Consider the following 8,322-nt stretch of genomic DNA (forward strand, 5'->3'; position numbering starts at 1 on the left):
ATCAATAAGAAAAGATCATTTTGCATGCTGCTCTGTTTGCTTTCATCTTTCTTTTGGAAAATGACAGTAACCTTAGGAACTACATTGACCACAATACAATCTGTCAGCCTGAAACCCTGGATGCATGGAGCAGACAGTGCCATCTCCCAGCCTCTCCACACACTGCTGAATTAGAAACACACTGGGCAGGGGCCAGTATTGTAGCATGGATGTAAAACTGCTGCCTGCAGCACAGGCACCCCATATCTGCACTGGTCAAGTCCTGGCTGCTCCACTTCCATTCCAGCTCCCTGCCAATGTGCCTGAGATCAGCAGATGTCCCAAGTGCTTGGAACCTGGCACCCATGTGGAAGATCCAGAAGAAGCTCCTAGCTCCTGGCTCCTAGCTTTGGCCTGTGCCAACCCTGGGAGATCTATCAGTCTCTTCCCCCTCCCCCTCCTCCTCTCCCTTTCCCTCTCCCTCCCCCTCTCCTCCCCCTCCTCCTCTCCTTTTCCCTCTCCCTCTCCCTTTCCCTCTCCCTCTTCCCCTGCCTCTCCCTCTTCCCCTCCCTCTCCCTCTCCCTCCCCCTCTTTCTCTGTGTGATATATATAGATGTACATATATATATATATATATATATATATATGAAATAAGTTTAAATAATTTTTAAAAAAGGAAATACTGGCCAGCTGATCAACCAAAATTGTCTTCCACTGAGTGGAGACACTAATTGATAATATCCTTTTACTGGCCGGTGCTGCAGTTCAATAGGCTAATCCTCTGCCTGCAGCACCGGCACAGGAGGTTCTAGTCTTGGTGGGGGCGCTGGATTCTGTCCTGGTTGCTCCTCTTCCAGTCCAGCTCTCTGCTATGGCCCAGGAGTTCACTGGAGGATGGCCCAAGTCCTTGGGCCCTGCACTCCCATGGCAGATCAGCACGTGGCTCCTAGCTTTGGATCAAGCCAGCCGCGGCGGCCATTGGGGGGTGAGCAAATGGAAAAGGAAGACCTTTCTCTCTGTCTCTCTCTCTCACTGTCCACTCTGCCTGTCAAAAAAAAAAGGAGATAATATCCTTTTACTAACCACCACTTATTTGGAGGAGAAAAATGTCCACCATTGAATTAAGTCAAATTTGAGAAGAAAGTTGTGAAAATAGTGCAATGAGATAACTCTAATCATAAAGTCCACCTGTAGAACTTATAGTATATGTCCATGAAATTGTTGAAAAACCAGTATCAAGTAGAAAATAAGAGCTAAACACTGCAGAGTTGGAAGTCATTAACAAAAAATACAGGAGTCTTCTGAAATTCATGGAAAGCAACTATTGTGAAATACTGTGCATATTTCAAAAAAACTGGGTAACAAAATGATTTATATTTTAAATTCTTTTTCCATAAACTCAGTGAAGTCCCCTCATGTATGCCTGAGGTTGAGAATGTCGTGAATAAACTGTTTTGCTTAGTTAATGTAGAGAAGCAGAGAAGGCACAGCGCCCAGAAGAATGGCAGTGTTGCAGCAAGATCTGGAAGACAGTGGGGGTAGGGACAGCTCAGTGGAATCCTTCCCTTGGCTCTCTGGGAGACTCCTCAGAGGGTGTGTGTGGGTCTGGAGGCTGGGGAGCAGTGGCAGCAGAGCCTGGATGATGAGGCACGCTGTCGAAAGGGCACAGCAGGGTCTGAGGGTCTGAGCTCAGTCCGCAGAAGAGCAGGTACCACCAGCCACCCCTGAGGTCTGACCTGCCCACTCTAACAGGTCCCTTCCTCCACAGGGCCTGCCATTGGGCCTCAGACCACGGACGGTCCTCATGGCTGTCCCAGGTCAGGAAAGGGCATTTGGGGCATCCTCAGTCTTGGGACGGTGGCCACAGGAACACAATCCGCTATGCCAGGCTCAGACTCCCTGCCTAGGACAATGAGACACTGGGACAATGGTTTCTGGTCCCTCTCTGCTTATGGGTGTTCCTGGATAAAGCTGCTTCACAGGGCACCATGTGGGGTGTGTGCTTGCACCCTTGAATTGTATCTGATACGTGTTGAGGAGCTGCTTCTCCAGGACCGGGATGGCTTTCTCAGGTTGGTGCTTCCCCATCCAGACCCCGCTGGCTTGTCCATGAGTCCACCTCCTTATGGGGACAAGACTTCAAAGTTGCCTAATTATACTGCAACACTGCCCATTTCTCCATGAAGCCAGCTCCCTTTGCTCACTTTGTCCACCCCAGGCTCTGCTGTGGAGCTGTCCATGTGTGGGCAGATATGAAAACCCAAGGTCCCTAAGCAGTTTGAACTGGGGGAGGCAAAGAGGAGGGAGATTTCCTGAGTGAGGGTCACTGAGGACTCACCCACCAAGAACTCCAGGCACAGACAGAATGTGGGAGTGAGGGATTCTTTCAAGGCTGCACATGGGGAAAGAGGAGTCTCATTGCTGAGGTCAAAGTCTGGCCAGATCCCACACAAGAAACGAAAGGGAAGGCAGAGATTCTCCGGAAGAGCTGCAGACAGAGGGCACCATGGGTGCTCCAAGCAGAGCGACCCTTCCCTCTCTGCAGGAGCCTGAGAACCCACTCCTCATCCAGCTGTCCCCACCCTGCCTGGAAGCCATGGGGAAGATGGCCAGGGAGGGAGACAAACAGGAGCAGGTGCCCTGGCTGAGGGGCGTCTGATGTAGAATTGACACTGTGTCAATCACTCAGGCAAACCTTTGTCTAAAACACCAGGAAGGGGGGATTTTGAAAAGGAACACTGTCTGCTTCAGTTCCCAAGGTAAGGGCCACCATTACAGTGGGAAAATTACCCTTTCTTTCTGACTACTTCCCTCCCCTCCCCACCTCTCTCGAGCCCTCTGTTTCCTTCCTCCCTATTTTAATTAATTAATTAATTAATCAGTTAATTCATTGATTAACTTGAAAGGCAGTGTTACAGAAAGAGAAGGAGGGAGAGATATCTTCCCTTCGTTTCCCCTTTGGTTCACTCCCCAAAATAAAACCACAACTGGGCTGGGCCAGGAAGAATCAGGAGCCTAGGACTCCAGGTCTACCATGTGGGTAGCACAGGACCAAGCATTTGGCCATCCACTGCTGCTCTCCCAGGCACATTAGCAGGGCGTTGGATCTGAAGTGGAGCAACTGGGACTCAAACAGGTGCTCATATGGAATGCCAGCGTGGCAGGTGCTGGCTTAACCTGCCGTGCCAGAATGCCAGCCCTTCCTTCCTTCCTTCCTTCCTTCCTTCCTTCCTTATTTACCTGAAGTTAGCCCTTTTGCCTCCCCCAGGCTAAGCACTCCGTGCTGCAGGAGATAGAGGATCTCAAGGAAAACTCAGACTTTTTCTCCCACTGTCCTTTCTTTCTTCACCATATGTGTGTTCAGGATGAATTTTCTTTTATTAATTTTCAGACAGAGAAAAGGACAGACAGGACCTCACATGGACCTGAACCACATCTCTGCACAGAATACCTGAGGACATAGGTGAATAGCACAAGACAAGGAAATCACCATGGCTCGTTGGGATGGAGACAGAGACAACACGATTCCCACTCATTTTCTCTTTCTGAATCCAACTTCACTTCACCTTTCCCTCCAACCCTCCAAGGCAACCCCAATACTCTTGTTTATCACAAGGATCTCCTTGGGGGGAGCAAAAGGCTTAGTATTCCAGAGTTCTGTGAAAACAGTAGTTTTTTTAAGATTATTTATTTATTTGAAAGGCAGAGTTACACAGAGAGAACAGGAGAAGGAGAGAGAGCAGGAGATGGAGAGGGAGGGGGAGGGAGAGGAGAGGAAGATAGAGGTGTTCCATCCGCTGGTTCACTCCCCAGTTGGGCGCAATGGCCAGAGCTGTGTGGATCTGAAGCCAGGAGACAGGAGCTTCCTCTGGGTCTCCCAATGAGTAACACAGTGTTAAGCAAAATGATTCCTCATGTTCCCAAAACTAACCATAGTCACATATTTTGGTGAATATCTATTATTTTGGTTATTTCTCCCTAAATTTCCTCTTTATTCTATTATATGAATCCCAGAATGATCTGTGCATACTCTCCAGGCTTTCTGGGAAAAGTGAAACTCTAGAATACCATGTTCATGATAAGACAGCACTCTGAAAGCACATGGGAACCTGTTCTCAGAATTCAGTCATCCTCTGTGCAAATCTCCGACTCACAGGAGAGATCCTGGAATATTTTCCAGCCAGAAGATTGGGAGCCAACCTGGAAGGGTGATAAAGAAACCTGGGGACCATCAGGGCCTGGAACATTACTGAGCATAGAAAATGGGACTCAGGGCCGGCGCCGCGGCTCAATAGGCTAATCCTCCGCCTTGCGGCGCTGGCACACCAGGTTCTAGTCCCAGTCGGGGCACCGGATTCTGTCCCGGTTGCCCCTCTTCCAGGCCAGCTCTCTGCTATGGCCCGGGAGTGCAGTGGAGGATGGCCCAAGTGCTTGGCCCCTGCACCCCATGGGAGACCAGGAGAAGCACCTGGCTCCTGCCATCGGATCAGCGCGGTGCGCCGGCCGCAGTGCGCCAACCGCGGCGGCCATTGGTGGTGAACCAACGGCAAAAAGGAAGACCTTTCTCTCTGTCTCTCTCTCTCTCACTGTCCACTCTGCCTGTCAAAAAAATAATAATAATAATAATAATAAAGAAAAAAAAAGAAAATGGGACTCAGATAAAACTAGAGGGAAATCTGGGAAGAAATTAGAAGTGAGTATCTGGAAGTTAGGAATTTGGTAACTGTGAGGAGCTAACGATTGCCTCACATTTCCAGAAAAAGTGAAATAAAAAGGACTGGGCGGTTTCTGTGGGAGAATTTCTTTCTTGTGTAACTCCATGGTACTTAATAACGAGGTATTAAGGTAGATTTTATCACACATAAGCTATGATAAGGACCCTGATGCTCAGGAATATTAACCAGTGTGCTAAGGCCACACAACTGTGGGCAGTTTATCCGGGGAGCTTCCCCGCCTGTGTCTGTGTCTGTTGGTTTGGAGTCCGTGCTGTCTCCAGCCCACCATGCTGCCTCTCCTGGCCTGCAGACAGCACCCAGGAGGTTGGGGCAGGCCCAAGCGCACCATGGGCCTCAAGGGTTGGAAAAGACAGGGTATGGTAGTAGGCTGTGTTCACCCAATGCCTCCTCCTGAGAGCCATCACCATCTGAGTCTTGCTGTGAGCTCAGCCACAGCCCAACAGCCTCATCCCATGCATCCAAGGATGCTGTTCCCAGCTGTGGAGCCTGTGTTCTGCTCTCAGTACTGATGGGAGAGGATGTACAGGATCCTGTGTCCATGGAAACCAGGCTGAGGGAGGAACTGGAGAGAGAGGCTTACAGAAGGAAGTGGTTAAGGTAGTGGAGGGAAAGTGAGCCAGGGAGAGTCCTCCCCTGGGCTGTGGTCTCTCTGCAGATCAGCTCAGCTGTGTCTGCCCTCTAGAAGCTGGCTGGGGACCATGGTCACATTACTGTAAACAGACCCAGGACTAGACAGGGTCACTGATGTCCTGAAGGGTGTGAGTTTGATTTAGACACTTCCTGGCTGCCTCCTTCTCTGACTGGTCCTGAGAAAATAAAACTAAACAAGGAAAGTGAAGCTAAACAACACCAGTAACAACAGAAAACATCAGTGCTTGGTGCAGGTAAAGAGTTCAAACTCATACTTACCTGGCAGGGGAGATACCATGATCACGAAGGTGGTTTTCCTAGGGCGAGGCTCATCCATTGCACTCCGGGTGTGCTGACCCCTGCGATTTCCCCAAATGCGGGAAACTCGACTGCATAATTTGTGGTAGTGGGGGACTGCGTTCGCGCTCTCCCCTACGAAAGTAAGGAAAAAAAAAAGAGTTCAAACTCATCCCAAATATTGTCATGAGGGAAACGAATTTTTAGAGGCCACAACGTCTGTAAGTAGTTGAAAGTGGATGCAAAGCTAGGGCTCCTGGTCCAGGGCGCCTCCACCAGGCCATGAGAGGACCCGAGACTGAAGATCCCAGGACAAGGGCTCAGGCTCATCTCTCTCTGCTTCTGTTCCTCACAGAAACATAAGATGCAAATGAGTCCAACGTTCAGCTCCTGAAGCCGTGGGCCCATATCAGGTCCTCTATCCTGAGCCCTGAGCTGAGCTGAGTCGAGGTGTTTGATCACGAAGCTTTATGCCTGGGGTGAAAATAACAGTGTATGAAAGGGAGCCAAGTGCCAGAAGTTCTGATTTCCCCACACACAGGTCAAGCCTCCTCACAGCACTGCTACCAGCATAGAGGGGAAGGAGAACTTTCTATTCAAGGATACCCCACTTGTACAGTGGTGGGCACGGCAAGTCACACGATAAATGCATTCATCATACAGCTGTGTGGGTCAATTTCAGAGAGGCAGTTGACCTCTTGACACTAGCATAAGTTCAAGCAAGCTCTCCAAGGACAGCACCACATGCTCAGACTGAGAGAGCAACTTAAGGTTCACAATCAACACAGACAGCCTTCTTTTCTTTTTAGTGTCATCCACAACATCAATAAATATTTATGAATGGGACCATGAAACGGTCTGTGTTGGGAGAGCAGTTGAGGTTCAAATAGCATGCAAGGATGCGCCGCTGCTATGGTGTAGTGGGAAAAACGCCTCTTGCAGTGCCGGCAATCCATATGGGCACCAGTTCAAAACCTGGCTGCTCCACTTCAGATTCAGCGCTCTGCTATGGACTGGAAAATCAGTGGACAATGGCCCAAGTCTTTGAGGCCCTGAATGCATGTGGAAGACCCAGAAGAACCTCCTGGCTCCACTTCAGATCGATGCAGCTCTGGCCATTGTGGCCATCTGGGGACTGAACCAGATGGAAGACCGCTCTCTCGCTCTCGCTCTCGCTCTCTCTCCCCCTCTCCCTCTGCCTCTGCCTCTCCTTCTCCTCTGTGTAACTCTGACTTTCAAATAAACAAATCTTTTTTAAAAAGTAGCACACAAGGGCCAGCGCCACAGCTCACTAGGCTAATCCTCCGCCTGCAGCGCCAGCACCCAGGGTTCTAATCCCGGTTGGGGCGCCGGTTCTGTCCCGGTTGTCCCTCTTCCAGTCCAGCTTTCTGCTGTGGCCCGGGAGTGCAGTGGAGGATGGCCCAAGTGCTTGGGCCCTGCACCCGCATGGGAAACCAGGAAGAAGCACCTGGCTCCTGGCTTCGGACCGGAGCAGCACGTCAGCTGTAACGCGCTGGCCCTAGCGGCCACTTTGGGGGGTGAACCAACGGAAAAAAGAAGACCTTTCTCACTGTCTCTCTCTCTCTCTCTCTCTCACGGTCTAACTCTGCCTGTCAAAATAAATAAATAAATATTTTTAAAAAGCACACAAGTTAAAATTTGAGATACTCTGGTGGAGAAAATAATTAATTATTCAGTCACCCGTCCTTTTTAAAATGGCTTTCTGTTTCAGGGGCCTTGGCCATCAACTAGGACAGGGACCAAGGACACCAGTGCTTTTTGTGATCCAAAAGTCAAGGTGTCCGCATCAGGCAGTGATGAGTTCTGTAATCAGAGAAAGTCAGCAATGGAAATTAAGCAGTAGAGAAATATAAAAATCCCTGTGCCTCCCATGGAGAAGAAAAGACAAGCTCCAGAGGCTCCATTCAAGCTGTTTTTCTATCCAGAGTAGACTGAGGCCAACACTGTTCACCTTGCCTTTCTTTGTTTATTGTAAGATGCTATGTAGGGGCTGCAATTGGGGCAGAGCAAGTTCAGCCACTGCCCGCAATGCCAGCATCTCATGTTAGTGCCACTTAGAGTCCTGGCTGCTCCACTTCCAATCCAGCTCCCTGTTAATGGCCCAGGAAAGCAGCAGAAGGTGGCCCAAGTGCTTGCACCCCTGCACTCTGTCCAGTAGCTTGGAGAGGCTCAGAGCTCCCTGCATACCACGATGGATTTTGTCATGGGATCAGACAGAGGGTGCAGGCACAGGACAGAGTGTGCAGGCACTCTGGACAGTGTGCACATCAGGGTGGGGGACGGGTGAAGTTCCCTGGGACTGTGCTATCACTCAACAATGAATCAATCAGTTCACTTGGAACAGTGAAAGGTAGGGATATGAACTCCACCTCAGTCGCATCCAAGATCACCTTCCCCTCACTGACAGTAGCCACAATGCTGCATCGCACCCACCTCAACTGTCACTCTGAGCTCCTGCCCCTCCCATGCACAGTGACCCCACCCAGCACACGCCCCAGGAACTCTGGTTTATGCCTATGAGCTCTGCCTCACCCAGCAAAACCTTGCTCACTGGGACTCAGAACTGAGCTCTCTGGGCTGTGTACAACACAACAACGCTACTGCTTGCTGGGATTGCTGGGAGAGTTTCTGGGCTCTGTGAGGCCCAACATCGGGCTCA

The 8,322-nt window shown here is 50.1% G+C and overlaps 1 non-coding gene across 1 annotated transcript; it reads left to right on the forward strand.

The window, feature by feature from the left end:
- Positions 1-5,616: 5,616 nt before the first annotated feature.
- LOC133757276 (U1 spliceosomal RNA) lies at positions 5,617-5,780 on the forward strand. The gene has a single exon (XR_009865647.1). It is a non-coding gene; the product is annotated as a U1 spliceosomal RNA (small nuclear RNA).
- The last annotated feature ends 2,542 nt before the right edge of the window (positions 5,781-8,322 follow it).

This window comes from Lepus europaeus, chromosome 3 (genome assembly GCF_033115175.1).
Source record: "Lepus europaeus isolate LE1 chromosome 3, mLepTim1.pri, whole genome shotgun sequence".
NCBI lineage: Eukaryota > Metazoa > Chordata > Mammalia > Lagomorpha > Leporidae > Lepus > Lepus europaeus.